Genomic DNA, 20,406 nt, shown 5'->3' on the forward strand with positions numbered 1-20,406 from the left:
GAACGAAGCGACTCAGAGGCTCGCCCTTTTGACTGTACCATCCCCGCACCTTCCCTAGTAATCACCGCTAAAATCCGGAAAATCCGCCGCACTTTTTTCTAGCCTTTTTTTGTTGGTACCTGAAATATTTGAGTCTCTAATTCCGGAAATAATGACCATAGCGAGGAACGGGATGCGGCCCTGTATTCCCCCTTGACTTGCTTGTTACACGATAGTATCAAAATGGCAATCGCGAACACTTTCTGGCGGCATTCTAGCCGCCATATCTCCGCACTACGTGTAGTGACAACAAAGCCGACGAGTGCGTTTAATACAGCTCGTCGAACTCTATCTCCAGTATGAAGGACAATTCTCTATCCTCTTGCGTTTGGACGGGAGAGGCCCGAAAATTTTCAAAAAATGGTCATTTTGACCTTAAAAAAAACTTTTTTCTACAGAAGGAGAACGAAAGCAGTAAAATCAATATGTCACTTAAGCGGTAAGAAGAGGGAAATTGTTATATGTGTTAGGTTGGGAATACTGAATGTGGAATTTTAGACTTACCACGTATTGGTTTCGTGCGGAAACCAAGCAAATGTGCACGATCTCGCAGAAATTATATCTTTCCTAATAACTAATCTAGGTTCAAAACGTTTTATGTGTAACACTGTCATTTTAGGGGTATAGGAACTGGCCATCCTATCCCATTATCTCTTGGCTTAGTTGCCTCATAAGTAATCCCTTGTTGATATCTTTTGTGAAGTTCAAACCTGTCTTCGGACAGTTGACTAAACAACAAACTGGAATTTCCTTAACTTGGAAATTGTCACGATTATGCACTTAAACCTTTTGTCGCCTAGTAAAGTTGTATTTCTTCGTGAACTTAAACGCTGAAATATGAGACATAGATCCACTATCAGAATTACAATCCGGTACACAACACAAACGGCCCATTTCACGACATAATTAAAACAAGAAAACATCACAACAAAACTACGTGGTAGTCATGCTTGGACCGCTACCGGCGCCATTTTGGCCACTATCGATACCTATACTATTTTTGCTGTAAGAAAAATCCTAATGTAAACATAAGAACGTTGCTGTCATAGCCGTGATTGGCTCCCAGTCGAAACACTCACATGACGCAGGAAAATATAGTTCGTATTTGGAAACCATAATCTTGTATTATTTGAAAATAAAAAATTGAATTCTAATTGTTAAATACAATGAAACATATAACTTCACTTATATGTAAAACGCTATGTAAAAGAAAAGCTATATTTTGTTATGTGCTATGAACGCGGATGAATACCAACAGTAATACCGAGGTAGTCTGTTCTTGTAACAAGCTGGCGTCACTTGAGCTCGTAGTTGATCACGTAAGCACGTGGTACTGAAGTATGGCTTCTGCATCCTCGATGTGTATGGCTATTAATCATAACAGTGGAAACCCTCTCAAAAGCGGACAAAAACAAATAGTCTTAACTGTATATAATAAGTGAGTTTTAATTACAGTAATTATAAAGTAAATGTTTCCTAAGCAAACGAATGCATAGTAGTGAGGTTAGGCCTACTTGACGAGTAACGGGAAATGTTTAGCATGAAACAGAATGTACAACAGTAGGCGGGAACACGTACTCAGAATCTATGGCGCCAAACAGTGGCCAATTAAGCCTCACTTCAGTCACGTGCTATTGTTTACATTAGGATTTTTCTTACAGCGAAAAGATTATACATTAAGGTCTGAGTATTGGAGACGGTCTTGCCAAATTTCTTCTTTTTTTAACGTTACGTATTCCATCTGTCTTTTTGTTTTTAATTACGTTATGATCAGTAGCGGCTCGTAGTTAAAGGCTCTTAGGCGGAGCCGCCCCTATAAAAATCTCCTACAAAAATCTTGACATTTGTTTGTGTTTAATAGTAGAATAAAGATTTTCAATAGAGGAGAAACATAGAAATTTTACTCGGCTCGTTCGTTAATAACTGTCAATATATTTGGAACTGTTTTTACCGACAGATGTTTTTGAGATAGGTTATAAGTAATGAAGGCTCAACCTTTCACTGTCCATTCCGCACAATAGAAACAGAACGGGGTAGTTTCCTACTGGATTCTGGCTAATAAGGGTACAGCTAAGGCGTAGAGATCTATGCCTTGAGTCGTTGCCAACATTTTCTAGCTCTGAGTTTTAAAAATCTCTCCTTTGGAGAAGAGAAAAGAAACAATGTGTGACACTCCATTCTTGAGGTTACGTCTCTGCTCTCTCATTCATTTTACGGTAGGTCGTAGGTCTAATTGACATTTTAGGATAACATTGCGATGATAAGATGAAGGAGTCATTTAGCTATTCGTTGACACAATTGGTATACCATAAAGTGAAAGTTTTTCAAACCTCCGTCAGGGAAGGGAAAACAACACAACTGAAATTCTAACGTGCGAATTAGTTTTGGCTTGCTTCGTAATACGAGTATCGGTATTTAATGTGTTTGTGAACTTGTGATTGTGAGAACCTTTTGCGAAAGAGAGAATGGCCGATTTCGTCTACAAGCAAATGAATGAAGGTAAGTCAAGTGCCCGTTATGCAGGGTGTTTAAAAAATACGGGGCATAATTTCAGGTATGTATTTCCCACATGTAGACAATAAAAATAGTTCATTACAACATATGTCCGGAAATGCTTCATTTCCGAGTTATGGCCTTCACAACATTGAAATTCACCGGAACGTTTTTCTTTCCGCAGGTCGTTGTCATTACAGAAGATGTTCAAAATGTCCACCTCCTGCTTGAATACAGACCTCACATCGATGTCTCACTGACCTGCGAACACGATCCCAAACTCCAGGAGTATTGCGAATGTCCTCAGAACATGCCACAATTCGATTCCGAAGGGATTCCAAATCAGGCACCGGAGACGAATAAACCAATGATTTTAAATGGCCCCACAAGTAGAAATCGAGAGGGTTCAGATCAGGTGAGCGTGGAGGCCAAGCAATTGGGCCACCTCTACCTATCCATCGATCAGGAAACCTTCGATCCAAGTACCGGCGAGCCGTACGACTGAAGTGTGCAGGAGCGCCATCATGCAAGAAGTGAATGTGTTGACGATTGATCAGTGGAGTGTCTTCTAAAACATGAGGTATGGTTCCGGTGAATTTCAATGTTGTGAAGGCCATAACTCGGAAATAAAGCATTTCCGGACACATGTTGTAATGAACTATTTTCATTGTCTACATGTGGGAAATACATACTTGAAATTATGCCCCGTATTTTTAAACACCCTGTATAATAATAACAATAATAGTAATAATAATAATAATAATAATAATAATAATGACTTACTGTTAAAAATTCCCAGTTACGGAAATACACGAATAAACAAATATAAATAAATAAACAAATACTCATGCTGGAGACCTTGAAAATTTGCCATTTCAGCCTAGAGCCTTCCTCAATTTTAAACCACGAGCCGCGACTGGTTATGATGACATACTGTATTTAGGAAGAATATCGGGAATTAAGACCGTTGTTAGCCTGCTGAATGCATCATTTGTTCATATTATTTTGGAGCGTGTTGCATGTGCGTTTTATTTATTTATGCTCGACCATGCCGAAATGTAGTTATTATACACCTGGTAGCAACCCTTTAATGGACCTCATTAAAGTACACCTATTCATTAAAGTTCAGGTCTTCCACCAATCAGAAAACGCCATTGTAGCAATATGAAAGCGCAAGTATCGATTATTCTCGGATATTCAATCGAAAGACAACTAGCAAAACGTCACAGAGACTGGAAATCCAATACTATCGCAGAAGGTTATGTTCTGTTACTATAATAATTAGTGTTAATTGTAAATAATATTCAAATAAATTCCATTTGTCATCTCGTTTTTCAATGTCTAAATCAATTTCAAGGTTATATCAAGATTAGGCCTAATGTTCATTTTACTCTCTAGATTATATCAAGGTCAATGATATTTGTTCCTCGGAAAAAATCAATACTTTCGCTTCTGCGCACATCTCACAATTTACGAGATATTGCACATGGTCAGTTCCGCTCCCCAATCACATAAGAATAACATGAATACTTATGAATAATTTCAAGTTAGAAATATGGTCGAGCATAAAAAATCGTATGAAACTTGCCTATAATGGTAATTAAGACGCTGGCCTCTTAATTACTACCATTATAGGCTCGTTGCATAATGTACTATTATAGTGTCGCCCATAGACGAAAGAAAGTTATTCTGTCCCTGTGCAAGTAAGGCTACAAGAATGCCTAATAATAAAATATCTGCAAGGGACAGAGCTTTCCAGTATAAAAAGCATGGGTTTTATTGCACACACAAAAGTACAGTCATATGTAGAATTCTGTTCAGATCCGTGTGACACACTGACACTGCAGTGATAATAGGCTACAGTGAATTGCAGAGTGTGGTGAAAAATAAGCTGAGCTCTGGTGAAGAAGTGGAAGTAAGTTGAATTATGCATTAAAATTTGTATCATAAAAGGCAGCGTGGCGATTTACAAGTAATAAAGAGAAAATACTGTGTATTGAAGTGAATATATTCACGCTTGAAATATAACGATATGGTAGAGAGCTGAAATTACGATTTTTTTATCTCATCAAATTAAGGTATAAATATCGTATCAAAACCACCGCATCACATCACATCGCGATATGAAATCATTTCCGATACTAACATTTGTTGCTTTAGCTGTCACTCAGTTAGTGTGGGTAAGTTTTACATCGTTTACGATAGTGTTTATGTGTTGTTAGTAATCATTAACAAAATCGTGGAAAAAGAGAGAAATGTATGTATGTATGCATGTATGTATGTATGTATGTATGTATGTATGTATGTATGTATGTATGTATGTATGTATGTATGTATGTATGTATGTATGTATGTATGTATGCATTTATTCACACTGCAATGGGTATATACCCGGTGGCAGTGGTAACTAATTACACTCAATAATGACAATAATAAGCTTGTTAATTAAAAATACACTTAATAATATTTACTTACTGGCTTTTAAGGAACCCGGAGGTTCATTGCCGCCCTCACATAAGCCCGCCATTGGTCCCTATCCTGAGCAAGATTAATCCAGTCTCTACCATCATATCCCACCTCCTCAAATCCATTTTAATATTATCTTCCCACCTACGTCTCGGCCTCCCCAAAGGTATTTTTCCCTCCGGCCTCCCAACTAACACTCTATATGCATTAATACCAATAATTAATACTAACAATAATTAATAATAATAATAATAATAATAATAATAATAATAATAATAATAATAATAATAATAATAATAATAATAGGGAACATCCTAAATTAAATGAACCACTATCACTTAAAATAACATTTAAAATAAATCTAATTTGTATCTTAAAACTAAGATCGAACTAAAACCCACGAGTATGATATGTTCATATCTGCACAAGTACCTTTCCACATTACACTCATTTCGCTGTCAACTCACTCACTGCACTGGAAATGTAAATTCTTAGAACGAAGAAGTGTAAATTTAAGAAAAAATACTGAATATACTTGAGTCCTTGTTTGTTTATCAACATTTTCAAAATAACCTAGTTTATTAGTTCTCTTCCTTCTATTCTGAGTGCATTTAAGTCAGTACTTCATGTTATAACAATTCAGGGATCCAGTGAGACAGGGACATAGCGGCAGACATTAACAAATATCAAGCTATAATAATAATTCGATTAAAATTGCATGTGTTTGCATTTGAAATGATGTCTAAGCAGAAATTGCTAATGTCATGTCTGTCATTTTAATAGGGTGACGATCCTACTCCTGAGGACAGAGAGGAAGCCCTAATGAAGTGTGCTGACGAAATAAGTTTAAAATTTCCAGGTAATATCAGATGATGTACGAGAGAGGATTTAAGAAGTAAGCAAAACGAAATAATGCAGAAAAAAGCTACAAGTTTTACCTATTTTTCAACACAGGAACCAAGTCTCTCGACACATTTCCCCCAATGTGACATCAGATTCAGTACACCTCGTTCATAAAACTTCGTTTTCTAGGCGTATAACCATCTGTGCACGACTGATTTCACTTCTACATCCGAACCAAAACGTTGGTCTCCTAGGAATTTTTTAATTGGCCCGAAGAGGTGAAACTCAGACGGTGCGAGGTCTGGACTGTAGGATGCGTGATTGCCGCCTCAATGCCTCTGACATTGGGTGGTGTTGCAGCGGTCACTGGTCGGCCGGAACGTGCTTCGTCTGTAAGATTTACTCGGTCCTCTTCGAAGAACCTGCACCACCTGGAGATGTTGCTACGATCCAGACAATCAGCACCATACACCTCCAACATTTCCCTATGGATTTCACTCAAACTTTTTTGTTTTTCCCAGAAAAAACGGACTATACCTCGCTGCTCTTCACAAGTAGACGATGCCAGCACACGTTCCATCTTTATACAGTAGTTACCGCTCGTTCCGCCAGGGTGACACCTAATCGAGCCATTACTGCCTGTAGTGCAAAATTCAAACTAACTTTCTGCCAACTTTGAACGTGCTAATCAAAATAGTATACTGTAAAGAAATTGTTGTGCGTTACTTTCTGACTCTACCTAGTTATACACTAATGTTTTGGTTAGATTTTATTGGTTATGATTTGTTGTACAATTATTCATAATACACAGTTTTCTAATGTATGTAACGTACCCAATAAATAATTTCTTGCCTTAATGTCACTGACAGACATTGACGTGGCATATTATCACTAGAGGCCGGATTTTATGTAATTACTAAACCTCGGATTTTTAGGCACCTAAAATAGGCACTGAATTTATCAAAATAGACATTACAAACATATATTTAGGCACCTAAAAATACAATTTAAAGCAGCTAAATATACTATTTTATGCAGGTAAAATGTAATTTCTATACACACAAACTACAGTAACTATAAAAATGCAATTAATTACTGAGTATTAAGCATTACGGTATACTGTGACATAAACAGTAAAAAAATGTTTCGGTTAGAAACTTTGTTTTTGTTAAGTTTTAAATTATGAATAATGGTACGTAATTTCTAATGAATTCATCGGCTTCATTGCTCTAAGGCTGCTAATACATAAGTGTTCATATTGCAATTAAATTAATTAATTTACGAATGAATTTACATTTAACACATTATTTTTAATTGGCATTGAAATACATAACATCATTTTCTCTAATCTTCTAGTGTAAAACTTTGCCTTTTCTTCCAAGATACCATTTTATAAGCGAAAAAATTCTTCCCAGTGACACCGAAGTAATGGATGTATATCTAAATCTAGTAATATTTGCCATGCTGATTTATTTAGGGACAACTACAACCTCCTGATTCACCACATTTCTACTGCTTGCTCAAGTACTCAACAAAACCAGATACCTTCCAAGAATTTCTTTATTCCTACAAACAAACTACAGTATTACACAATATCTGAACCAAACTCATCCCATGACATTCAAAGCTTTCCCTTTCACTGCTACATAAAAATTAAAAAATATATACGTAACAAATAAAAATAGGAAATTTTAGGCTCTAAAACCTTAAAATAGGACTCAATGGGCAAAACAGGCATTTTAGACACCTTAAAATTGCTTTCAAACATTCGTACTTTATACTGTATAACATGTGAAGATATTTAACTAGTTTTAGTTTATCCCTACAGAAAAAAATAGGCATTTAACCTAAAATCCGAGCTCTAGCAATTACATATTCTGTTCCTATATAAAATTTGTAGCTGTAAGAAACGCTGAAATGTCGGCTTATCATACCAAAGGGATCATTATTACAAAGTTTTAAGTTACATATTTTTACATATTTTGGTACTCTGGGCATATATTACATATTTTACATATTTTGAAGGATATTTCATGTTTTGAAACAATACACATTTTTTCAAGCTTTTATCATCCAGTCTGCTCTCTCGAAATCTTAAAATTAGAATTTATAAAACAGTTATACTACCGCTTGTTCTTTAAGGCTATGAAACTTGGACTTCCACTTTGAGAGAAGAACAAAGATTAAGAGTGTTCGAGAATAAGTTTCTTGAGAAAATATTTGGGTCTAAGAGGGATGAACTTACAGGAGAATGGAAAAAAATACACAACGCAGAACTGCACGCATTGTTTTCTTCACCTAACATAATTAGGAACATTAAATGCAGACGTTTGAGATGGACAGGGCATGTAGCACATACGGGTGAATCTAGAAATGCATATAGAGTGTTAGTGGGGAGGCCAGAGGGGAAAAGGCCTTTGGGGAAGCCGAGACGTAGATGGGAAGATAATATTAAAATGGATTTCAGGGAGGTGGGATATGATGGTAGAGACTGGATTAATCTTGCTCAGGATAGAGACCAATGGCGGGCTTATGTGAGGGCAGCAATGAACCTCCGGGTTCCTTAAAAGCCAGTAAGTAAGAAAGTAAGTAACAATTTTGTGTTTCCAGCGGATGTTGACTTCCTGCAAACATTGCAGGATCCGCTCACGGAAGCAGGAAAGGTAAGTAAAGTGCAATATTTTCAGCTAGATATGTTATAGTTTATATCGAATTTGTGTATTACTTTTTAACAACTCAGATGGTTAAATAAATTGTAATTATCCTCATATTTCTTCAGTTCTATTTATTAATGTCATATTATTTATCTAAAATTTAACACTTTGTTTCAGTGTCTCGTAGGATGCATGTTCGAAAGAAATGGCTTGGTAAGTAAAGACAGCATTAAAAGTAAAGTAGCCACGTTCAATTAGTAGGCTAGCGGTGTCAAAGAGGACGGAAGCTTTGTAGTTTCAATAATTTTAATTATGTCGCACTGTCCATTGTCGTCAAGTCTTTTGAAGGCCGCCCTAATACTCCACGCGGAGTGTATGGACGGAAGCTTTGTAGTTTCAATAATTTTAATTATGTCGCGCTGACCATTGTCGTCAAGTCTTTTGAAGGCCGCTCTAATACTCCATGCGGAGTGTATATATAAACCAGAGTTGCAAATTTTAGCAGTGTGTCTTGTTCCATGTTATATTAATATATAGCAGCAACAAACAAGACGTGACAACGTCGCATTTTCATTTTATTATCGGTGCATGCAATAAAGACCTACAAATCTTAAAAGGAATGCCGCTGCCTGATAATTAAACGAGGCTACTATATAAAACATTTTTATCATGATCTTTGCAATACACATCGACAAATGTACGAAGTCTGCAAGTACCCATAAATGTGTCTGAATTAGAAATTAATTGTATATTAAAATGTGGGCCTCCGCCTACGTATATAAGGAAACTATTCACTATATTTCAGGTATTAACTCTGATTGAATTGTGAAGAAGATTGTGATTATTACAACCATTTGTTGAGTCTTGATTTCTCAAACGTTGTGGAATTACTTACAGCTTCCATCCAAGTATGGCCGATCTCGGGAATTTGCTTTCGAATACAAACGTCACAACGATAGATTAGAAGTTTGGGCGAGAGTAGACTAGAGATGGGAACTATATATCGGTTTTTACGAAATACCGATATTTTCTTTTCGATATACCGATATATCGATATCGAAATTTTGATTCAATATATCGTAAAATAAATCGGGTTTCTCATAAATTTATAGATTTTTTAGTGGATTATTATCATTATCAACAACAACAAAATCCACACTAGACACTCCGATAATTTCCGAGAGATGGCGCTACTGAAGGTGGACAGTTACATACTAGAGTTGGGCAACACGATTCTTTTTCAGTAGTCGATTCCAACGATTCAATCACATTACGAATCGATTCTAACAATTCGTTCACGATTCTTCTCAGTCTGCGATTCCAACTATTCTTTTGAATCTTCAACGAGTTCACGATTCTTCCCAGTCTGCGATTCCAACTATTCTTTTAAATCGTCGCAAGACACTTTCCTTTGCAAACCACGCGTAGAACAAAAACGTTCTACATCTCTCGCATATATGGCATAAGAGGCGAGACATTGGATTGTCTCTTTCTCATTGGCTGGAACCATTCAGTATGCGTGCAGTTCTGTGTTCTGTAACTTTCTCCATTCTCCTGTAACTTCATCCCGCTTAGCCCCAAATATTTTCCTAAGCACCTTATTCTCAAACACCCTTAACCTATGTTCCTCTCTCAGAGTGAGAGTCCAAGTTTCACAACCATACAGAACAACCGGTAATATAACTGTTTTATAAATTCTAACTTTCAGATTTTTGGACAGCAGACTGGATGATAAGAGCTTCTCAACCGAATAATAACAAGCATTTCCCTTATTTATTCTGCGTTTAATTTCCTCCCGAGTGTCATTTATATTTGTTACTATTGCTCCAAGATATTTGAATTTTTCCACCCCTTCGAACGATAAATCCCCAATTTTTACATTTCCATTTCGTACAATATTCTGGTCACGAGACATAATCATATACTTTGTCTTTTCGGGATTTACTTCCAAACCGATCGCTTTACTTGCTTTAGGTAAAATTTCCGTGTTTTCCCTAATCGTTTGTGTATTTTCTCCTAACATATTCACGTCATCCGCATAGACAAGAAGCTGATGTAACCCGTTCAATTCCAAACGCTGCCTTATCCTGAACTTTCCTAATGGCATATTCTAGAGCGAAGTTAAAAAGTAAGGGTGATAGTGCATCTCCCTGCTTTAGTCCTCAGTGAATTGGAAAAGCATCAGATAGAAACTGCCCTATACGGACTCTGCTGTATGTTTCACTGAGACACATTTTAATTAATCGAACTAGTTTCTTGGGAATACCAAATTCAATAAGAATATCATATAATACTTCCCTCTTAACCGAGTCATATGCCTTTTTGAAATCTATGAATAACTGATGCACACCCTTATACTCCCATTTTTATAATCATTTATATAATGTTTAATTTTTTTTTTTAATTTCTGAATTGCACATTGTACTATGATTGCTACCTACTGTACTGATTTTTCCCTCTATTCCATATATAGATTTTGTTAATTGATTTCCGGACCTATATGATGACAGGCGGATATAAAATAAAATAGGCTAAAAATAAAAGAAAATGTTAATTTTTACAAATGTCTGGTCATTTCTGTAGATCCTTCCCCTCAGTGAATTCACGTACATATTGCTCCTATATTAATAAGTATGTTTATGAATAAATTAAATAATATTTTGTACCATTCTCGAAATTCCTATAGCTATAATTTAACGAAATACATATGATTTTGTAACATTCGCTACTTCTTGAATACTTAAACTATGGAGTAACATAGGTTTATATGAAATAGTAATATACGTTACAAGAGCGGTATGTTGACGTTTTCATATTCGAGGAAAAGATTGAAAAAGCGAAATGTAATTCAGCTTTTTTAATTTCCGAGAACATGAAAACAAACATACCGCTCGTGTATCGTACATTATTTTGTGCGAAGATCGTTTATTACATACCTGAAAGAGGAATTTCTAATTAGTTGCAATGAAATCTCCATGTTGGTTTCTGTTTAATGACGGCAACTTCGGAAAACCAAAATATCTTTCTTCAACACTGTTGCTATAAAATGTTTTCTGTGTTTACTATACTCCAGCAGGCCGTGATATACGTCTGTCTTTTTTTTCCCCCAGTCTATAAATGCGAACTTAAAACAAACGGTAAGGTTATGTAATGATTTATTTTTCATTTTAATATTTTAACAATATTATTTATATAATATATTGCAGTAATAACATCGGCATCTGGAATCTTATTGATTTTTTCAAGGGCTTCCTTAATGTTACTTGTATCAAGAATGCAATAAGTTTCGTGGAGTAGTAGACTTTACTTAATTTTTGCAAATATTTAAAAACAATAATTAACAATGCAATTTAGGTGAAATTGCAGTGGTAAGTTTCCAATTTATAATTATTACTATGTTAAACGTCTCTAAAAATAATATGTTAAAAGCCTAAACAGTAAAATGAATGTCGCGCTTAAGCGGTAAGAAGAGGGAAATTGTTATGTGTGTTACGTTGGGAATACTGAATGTGGTATTTCACACTCACCGCGTATTGGTTCTGTGCGGAAAACGAGCAAATACGCACGATCTCGCACAAAAGTCTTTTACGAGTATAAGTTCAACAATAACGCTTAATATTTAATTTTAGCTGTAACTTGTTTATTTTTTCAGTTGGTAGATGGCGAATTCATTGAAGAAGGTTGTAGAAATTGGTCTTACAGAAGCAAGATACCCTTAGAAGTGGCTATGAATGTATATAGAACTTGTTCTCCAATGGGTAAGTACATGGACCGCATTTATAAAATCAGGCCTAAAAGCTGCATAATCACTAAACTTATGAAAAATAACGGTCGAGTTGCTATATTTAATATTGTTTTATTGCATTATAATGTATTAACTTGTAAGACGAAATATGTATCACGGGTTTGTTTAAACAGGATGTCAAAGTCTCAAATAACAGGAAATCTCATAATGAAATCAACCTAATAGGAACATATACAGCAGGGATGTCAATCAGAGCGTATATGCGCTACAGAGAACGCTTGCACCACTGGAGCACGTAGAGAGCGCAGCTATGAATATGTGCTTCAGTGAGGGTTGTACTGAGTTTTCATTTCAAAGTGTGTCATGACGTCACTGTTGATGAATCAGCGATTTGAAGCGAGCTTTTGTGTCAGAGAAGTTGCCTATTAATCAAGGCATTCAATCTGCACTTGAGAACGTGAACGGTATAACTTGAACGTTGTAGCAACAGATGGCGGTCTGTACGGTCTGTGTGCTACCATAACCTCTTTCGAACTGTGTTTTGCGCGGGCAAGTCGTACGCAGGGTATTTGTTATCATCGGTTGCGTACGGCAATATTCCACAATACGAGTGTCTTAATTACCATTATAGGCAAGTTTCACACGACTTTTTATGCTCGACCATATTTCTAACTTAAAATTATTCAGAAGTATTCATTTTATTCGTATCTGACTGAAGAGTGGAAGTGACCTTGTGCATAGCTCGTAAATTGTGAGATGTGCGCAGACGCGAAAGTATTGATTTTTTTTTCGAGGAACAATAATGTCATTGACCATGATATAATCTAGAGAATAACATGAACTAATTTTGATATAACCTGGAAATTGATTTATAATTGAAAAACGAGATGACACGAGATTTGAATATTATTTACAATTAACGCTAATTATTATAGTAACAGAACATAATCTTCTGCGACAGTATTGGATTTCCAGCCTCCGTGACGTTTCCCTCGTTGTCTTTCGATTGAATATCCGAGAATAATCGAAAATCTGAACTTTAATGAATAGGTGTACTTTAATGACATGCATTAAAGAACTGCTATCAGGTGTATAATTACTACATTTCGGCATGGTCGAGCATAAAATAATTTAAAGAAAAGGGTCCCGTTAAGTACGTAACAGCTACCGGCGTAGCTAAGTCGGGTGAGGAGTTTTCCTGCCGATCCGGAATTGCACTCGGACGCGGATTTGATTCCCGCTTGGGGCTGTTTACCTGGTTGGGTTTTTCTGAGATTTTCCCCAACCGTAATAATAATAATAATAATAATAATAATAATAACTACTGTAAGCTTATTGTAGTCAATTAGAATGTGGCTGGACTGAAAACAAGGCCTACTGACCTTAGCTCTGCCAGATTAAATAATAATAATAATAATAATAATAATAATAATAATAATAATAATAATAATAATATGGACATGTTAAAAACTTTTTCGAACTAGAACTGCAACAGGAAAACAATATGGGTATCGTGTTCAAACAGGATGATGCACTTCATTGGGTAACAGACTTCATGATTATCTGGGTAACACATTTGGTAACAATTGGTATGTCGAGGAGGACCAATTATATGGCCTCTATGATCCCCAGACCTGATACCACCCGATTTCTTTCTCTGGGGTTTCGTGAAGAATGATATGTATACCAAGGATATTCATGATCTCAGAGCAAAGATATTCTCAGGTTTTTAGAAAGTTACCCCTGAGATGTTAGACCACACGTGGGAAAAATTAGCCTCAAGATATGAACTGTGTCGTGTTCGCAATGGTGGGCACGTTGAGGACTAATTTGGACAAAACTCTCATTCTTGTAGAATGCATGTACAAATTATTTAACAGTAAAAAGCAACAGTTCTCATTTTATTACGTTTTTATTTCATGTCTTCCCAAATGGATCACTCTGTAGTTACATCGCTTGTTTATTGTGTCGTGAATAATTAAATTTGTGAATGAGAGAAAATGTCATATTCGTAATTTTTCAGTGGGAGATGGAGATGATCGTTGTGATACGGGTCCTAAGCTCTGGGCGTGCTTAAGACTACATTTCACGAGACCAGTCCAGGTACGTAAGCTATTGTACCGTTAGTGAGCTACGTACAGATGCCTCAAACTAGCAAGCTGTCTCGTTCGCGCAGGCGCATAGAGCACTTCTCCCCTACCACTGTCCGTCTACTGCTGTGCACTGTGGACTAGAACGGTACAGCTCAGTTCTAATAACAGTTGAGAAGGCTGCATAGGGAGGGTACATCTTGAATACATTGTCAAGCGGTCAACTTTTCAGATAATGTGACTATACCTGGGTATCGGAGCCTAGGTGGGCCCCCTCCGCTAGCTCTACTACTTCCCCTCTCCAGGCAGCTTCCTAGTTTGAGGCATCTGTAGTTGGCGGAATTTTCGTAATAGAGAGAATAAAATACGTTTATTTTGATATTACTTTTAGTAATAGCTGTATGAATATTTTATCCATTACCTAATAGCCCAGATCTTATATTAACAAATTGATCAACTTTATGGGCTTTGAAAACAGCAACTTTTATCGATTTCACTATTACTGCCATCTAGCGAATGCAGAAAAAATCACGTTAGAACTCTCATTTGAATTGCATGCAGCAACTGCACTTCCATCTAGCGGTCGTTACCAGTCGACAATGGCGATCCTAATGGTTGTTCTCTTCCACATGTTGCCGCTTTTAACATAGGGATGACCAATCTGTTATATTATGTGATCAGGGCTAATAGGTAGGGTAAGGTTGCCTATATCGCACCACTTTAGCATTTATAATTTTTATTGAACAATACAGTTTTTATTTTCTGCTTTCCTTTACAGAGATACATTCCCAGAACATTTACCTTTCATGTAAAGAGGACTCCTTGAATTTGATTTAATATTTTTTAATTAGAATGACATTTTCGAAACACTTGTCTGTGGTGCCATTTTGGCAACTAGTTTCCTAAATAGCACCTGCGGTTTCTTACATCGCACCTCTTTAACTGTAGGGAACAGGATGAACGAAGGATTTTAATATTGAACATATTGAACAGTATTTAATATGAATTATGTAATAAATTCAAATTACAAATTTATTTAAATTAATGAAAGAGAGTAACGCATCTTCAAATGAAATTGAAAAAATAGAGCGTAAATTACGTAATATTTAAACTTTCTGAATGCGTTTTTTATTGTTATACAATTGCCATGTGCTTCACCAGGCAGTTCAGACTGTAAACTGCGTCACCTTTTCTCCACGATTATCTCGAAGCCACCTAAGAACTGCTTCATGATATAGCTGTCTGAAGTGATTTGAAGATAGAAACATCTAAAGGCTGGGCCTATGATATTATGACGAGGAAGCTGAAACAGGAGCATACCATTTTCCCGAGATAATCTAGCTTCTAAATTTTTGGAATGGATCGTATAGGTCAGTAGTGTCAGAGTTGTAAGCTCCAAAAGCAGTTGTGGAGCTAGAGTCGGAGCTTGAACTTGCTTATGTTGTGGAAGCACCGGAGCACGCAACAGGCATAGTGGAGCGCTCCGCTCCGTTTAGGCTGTGTCTGACAACGCTGGTATAGGTGGACATACAGAAGCAGCACTTTTTTCTATGGCAGGTTTGAGTGGCAAATAAAATGTTTGAGCTATTCGACAAATAGTTCACTCTTGATGAAACCTGACTCTGAGCACACAAATAACGATCCTGGAGGAGCACCAGCTGATAATGGAGGATGGACTGTTTGACGTTTAAAAATTATCACAGATGGCACAAAATACCTGGTGCGCTTGTACAACACACACTTGTTGTATTAACGCTCTTTTCACCACTTGATATTGCACCCACCTGATGCATTCCTAGTTCAGTTAAAATTTTTGGGGCCTTCTTTTGTATGGTTAGAATTGCTACAGTTGCTCATATCGCACCGGTGCGAATTAGGCACCTACAAAGTGGTGCGAATTGAGAAACTACGCCATAAGTTATTATTTCCTTCATTCTAGCCTATAATCACCACATGTTCGAAAATCCTACTAAGTTAAATGTTCTTTAATACCTCTTTAAACGAATAACATCTTAAGATTATGGATTCCTTTGCATAGAAATCCGTTATTTAGTTTCAAAATGTTAGCTAAATATACATCCACCTGAGCGATTATATTAGATACACTATCACCACGCTGCTGACACAAAGAAGTGGCAGAAATCAAGTGACATGGTGTAAGTTCATATGGTAGATTGTAACAATACCACTAGATGCCACATTACTACAGTAACTTGTTTTAAACTAGCAGTGGTGCGATTTAGGAAGCGGTGCGATTTATGCTACTCTACCCTACATATGCGGAGATAAAAGGACTTCTTTAGGGAATACATTAGGACGATGAAATTAGCTAATTCATAAAGACATTTTCTTATCTTGAGAATACGAATGCGCCCACATGCATAAAGAAATACAAATACAACCTTCCTTTTTGACAGAGCCCAAAGCTTTTATTGTAGTCCGAGGCTTAGGGGAGAATCGGGTAGTATCGGACATCGGGTAATATCGGACAGTGACTTTCTTTCATCTACCACACGATGATAGTACCTGATTGACATGGTTACGTTTCTATGATGTCGCATAGAGAAACGTAACCATGTCATTCAGGTACTACCATATGGTGGTAGATGAAAGAAACGTACTGTCCAATACTACCCGATGTCAGTCCACACCTGTGGAGTAACGGTCAGCGCGTCTGGCCGCGAAACCAGGTGGCCCGGGTTCGAATCCCGGTCGGGACAAGTTACCTGGTTGAGGTTTTTTCCGGGGTTTTCCCTCAACCCAATACGAGCAAATGCTGGGTAACTTTCGGTGCTGGACCCCGGACTCATTTCACCGGCATTATCACCTTCATTTCATTCAGACGCTAAATAACCTAGATGTTGATACAGCGTCGTAAAATAACCCAATAAAAAAAAATACCCGATGTCCGATACTACCCGACTCTCCCCTATGTGCTTACCACTGCTGTTCTGTGAATGATATTTGTCGCCGAACTGCCGCGCTCTTGTACGAATTCAGCACTCTGCACCGTGAATTTAATCCGAGCTTTGGTAATGAAGATGATGGCATTTGAAGAAATGATAGCAAAATGTCTCCGAGATCTAACGTCGAAAGTTATGTAGCAATTCTATTTCAGTTAGTTGAGGGAAAACCACGGGCAAAACACCAGCCAGGTGACTTGTCCCAACCGAGATTTCAATCCGTTTCCTCTCGTTTCACAGTCAGATATACTAACCATTACTCCACAGTAGTGCACTATACATATCTAAAAATGCTCAATGAAAAAATACAAAATGTCAAGTACACTGCCGAGCAAAATAAAAACGCAACACTTGAATAAATTTGAAATATGAAAATATAATACAAATTATAACATTACTGTGTGCTTCTACGGACCTGTTTGTCTTAAGCAAGTATTAATTCATGTTTTGGGAAGGAAAGTATACTGATTGGGTGGTTTATGACACCCTTTTTGCCACTTCCAGTCCCTTACTCTATATTGATTGCTGTGCCATTAAAATTTACAACCCTAAACACAAGCATCCAAAACAAAGCTACAACACTATTGTTTTCTTTTTATGTTTATAATGGAATTCTCTGATAATGAACTCAGTTTTAAACAATATTTGCGAGAGTTAATATGCCGTTAAGCCCCGAGGACGCCACTAGAGTAATCGCGTTGGTAGAGGATGACCACAGCTTACGTTATGTTACTCAGGAGTTGCATACATGGCCCCGTAGCTCTTGAAGATTATCTGAAGCATGGTGACGGATATTCCTTCCTAAAATATCGCACAGATGATCAGTTGGGTTAAGATCCGGACTGAGTGATGGCCATTGCATGAGTTGGATCCCTACTTCATTGAGGTGCTGGAGGATATATCGCGCCACAAGAGGACGTGTAATGTCTTCCAAGAGCACGAAATTGTCACCAATAAATGATGCAAAAGGAAGAACATGTTGCCCAAGGATTTCTTTTATGTAGCGATGGGCAGTAAGAAACTCACCCTCCACAAAGACAAGGTCCATTCGTAGAGTAAAACTGATGCCTGCCCACACCATCACTGAACGGCTATGAAATGCTGGCCTTGATGAAAATTTGCATGGAGAATGTCTTTCTCCAGTCCTCTTCAACGCTTTTTCTCTTCCATCTGGTGATCTGAGGCAGAATTGAGTCTCATCTGAGAACAAAACTGTTCTCCACTGTTCCTCAGCCCATTCCTCATCTTCTTTTGCAAACTGTAAGCGAGTTTGACGATGTTGTCTTGTAAGTTCTGCGCCAGGAGCAGGTCTTCTGGAGATCAGGACAGCATCACGTAACCTCCTCCTCATAGTACACTCACTGACATTCACACCTCGCACTTTTTCTAGTCGATTTCTGGCTTAGACTGCAGTGGTGCGGCGGTTACGCAGCACTTCAAGGCGCAAGAACTGGTCATCTATTGCAAGAAGTTAATCTTTTCTTACCATATCCCGGTCTTCGAGAATATGAACGAAATTCCCTGTACCTCTGCACTGTACGTGAAACCGTCGACGGAGTTGTATGCAACACCTGAGCCACATAACGTAAGATGCTGCCATCCCCTACCAACGCCACTGCTCTAGCAGCTTTCATGGGTTTTAACGGCATCTTAACTCTCTTAAACGTTGTTTAAAACTCAGTTCAATATCACAGAATTCCATTATAAGCAAAAAAAGAAAACAAAAATGTTGTAAATTTGTTTTAGCTGCTTGTGTTTAGGATTGTAAATTTTAATGTCACAGCAATAAATACAGATAAGGGACAGGAAGTGGCAAAGATGGTGTCACAAGTCACCCAATGGGTAAACTTTTCTTCCAAAAACATGAATTAACACTTTCCTAACACAAAGAGGCCCATAGAAGCACACAGTAATGTTATAATTTGTATTATGGATTGATATTTCAAATTTATTCAGGTGTTGCGTTTTTTTTTGCACGGCAGTGTAAATGAAATAAATTTAATATTGTTAATTTTTGTAGATCCATGTTATAAAAAGGTAAATCGCATAAACCTTAGAAATGTAGCGTTTATGCAAAAGTTGATTTTTATATTAATTTGCAAAATTATACTTGTTTCATACTTCATCACTCTGACCCGGGTGGCAATACCCCTCTAACACCCTCATATCTCTACCTATGCGTAGGTATACTCATGTCTGATATTGACAAAAAAATGAATTCGTTAGGGCCTAATATGTGATAAGAACTGTTAACGGTTTATAACTGTGAATGTCTATCCTGTTAAGTGTCAAATAATGGAATTGTTATTCACATTTGTATTCTCATTTGCATTTCAGAAATACGAGTAGAGACTATAGGCCTAACTGGATCTGAGATCTGAAAATGCCACGACCTTCAGCTCAATAAGAAGATATTTTATTTTCTGTCGGTATTACACCTTGCAATGCATGAATATAAAACTGTACACAGAAACAATGTCACATTTACTTTCACGACTTTTCATTCAATAAAGGAAAAGAACACAATATGTCGTTACTTAATTGAATATCATGGTTATAATGGGTTCATAATACTAGTTCTATGACTGTGAAAACAGTGCCTTTCAACCATGTTTTGACTGTGTCAGGATTAAAGAATTCTCGTTTAAAACCAAAAAAATTGTTTGGTGTTATTGTAACATCAACAAGATTATGACGGACACATTCAGAGGTCTTACATTCACGGTGTTTTGCCACTCCTATAATTTAAAGGAAGAAATGAACGTGGAAGAAATAAAACTACTTTAAGGAATAAAACTGCCTATGTTACAGCAAACTTAGATTGTGCACCAATATACTTGGGTTAAATCCCAAGCGGCAAAGTTTTATGGAAAACATTTATTAGATGCCTGTTTTGTACTTAAAAACAAAAAAAACTTTGTCTATCCTTAAAAGAGCCCTTGTTATTAAAATTATAGATTGTCATTGTAAACGAGGATTCTTTACATAATTTGCTTTCGTTGTACGCGTGGACATTGCATTGCAAATGATAAGAACAAATGAAGGGTTCGAAGCCATAGTGGGCCAAGCGCCATATATTAAAAAAGTAGAAAACAAGGGTTAAATTAAGTGAC

The 20,406-nt window shown here is 36.9% G+C and overlaps 1 long non-coding RNA gene across 1 annotated transcript; it reads left to right on the forward strand.

Moving 5' to 3' along the window:
* The first annotated feature begins 12,145 nt into the window (after positions 1-12,145).
* LOC138702742 (uncharacterized) lies at positions 12,146-19,800 on the forward strand. Its single transcript, XR_011332892.1, has 3 exons — positions 12,146-12,253; positions 14,264-14,343; positions 19,631-19,800. It is a non-coding gene; the product is annotated as an uncharacterized lncRNA (long non-coding RNA).
* The last annotated feature ends 606 nt before the right edge of the window (positions 19,801-20,406 follow it).

The sequence above is a fragment of the Periplaneta americana genome, chromosome 7, assembly GCF_040183065.1.
Source record: "Periplaneta americana isolate PAMFEO1 chromosome 7, P.americana_PAMFEO1_priV1, whole genome shotgun sequence".
Lineage (NCBI taxonomy): Eukaryota > Metazoa > Arthropoda > Insecta > Blattodea > Blattidae > Periplaneta > Periplaneta americana.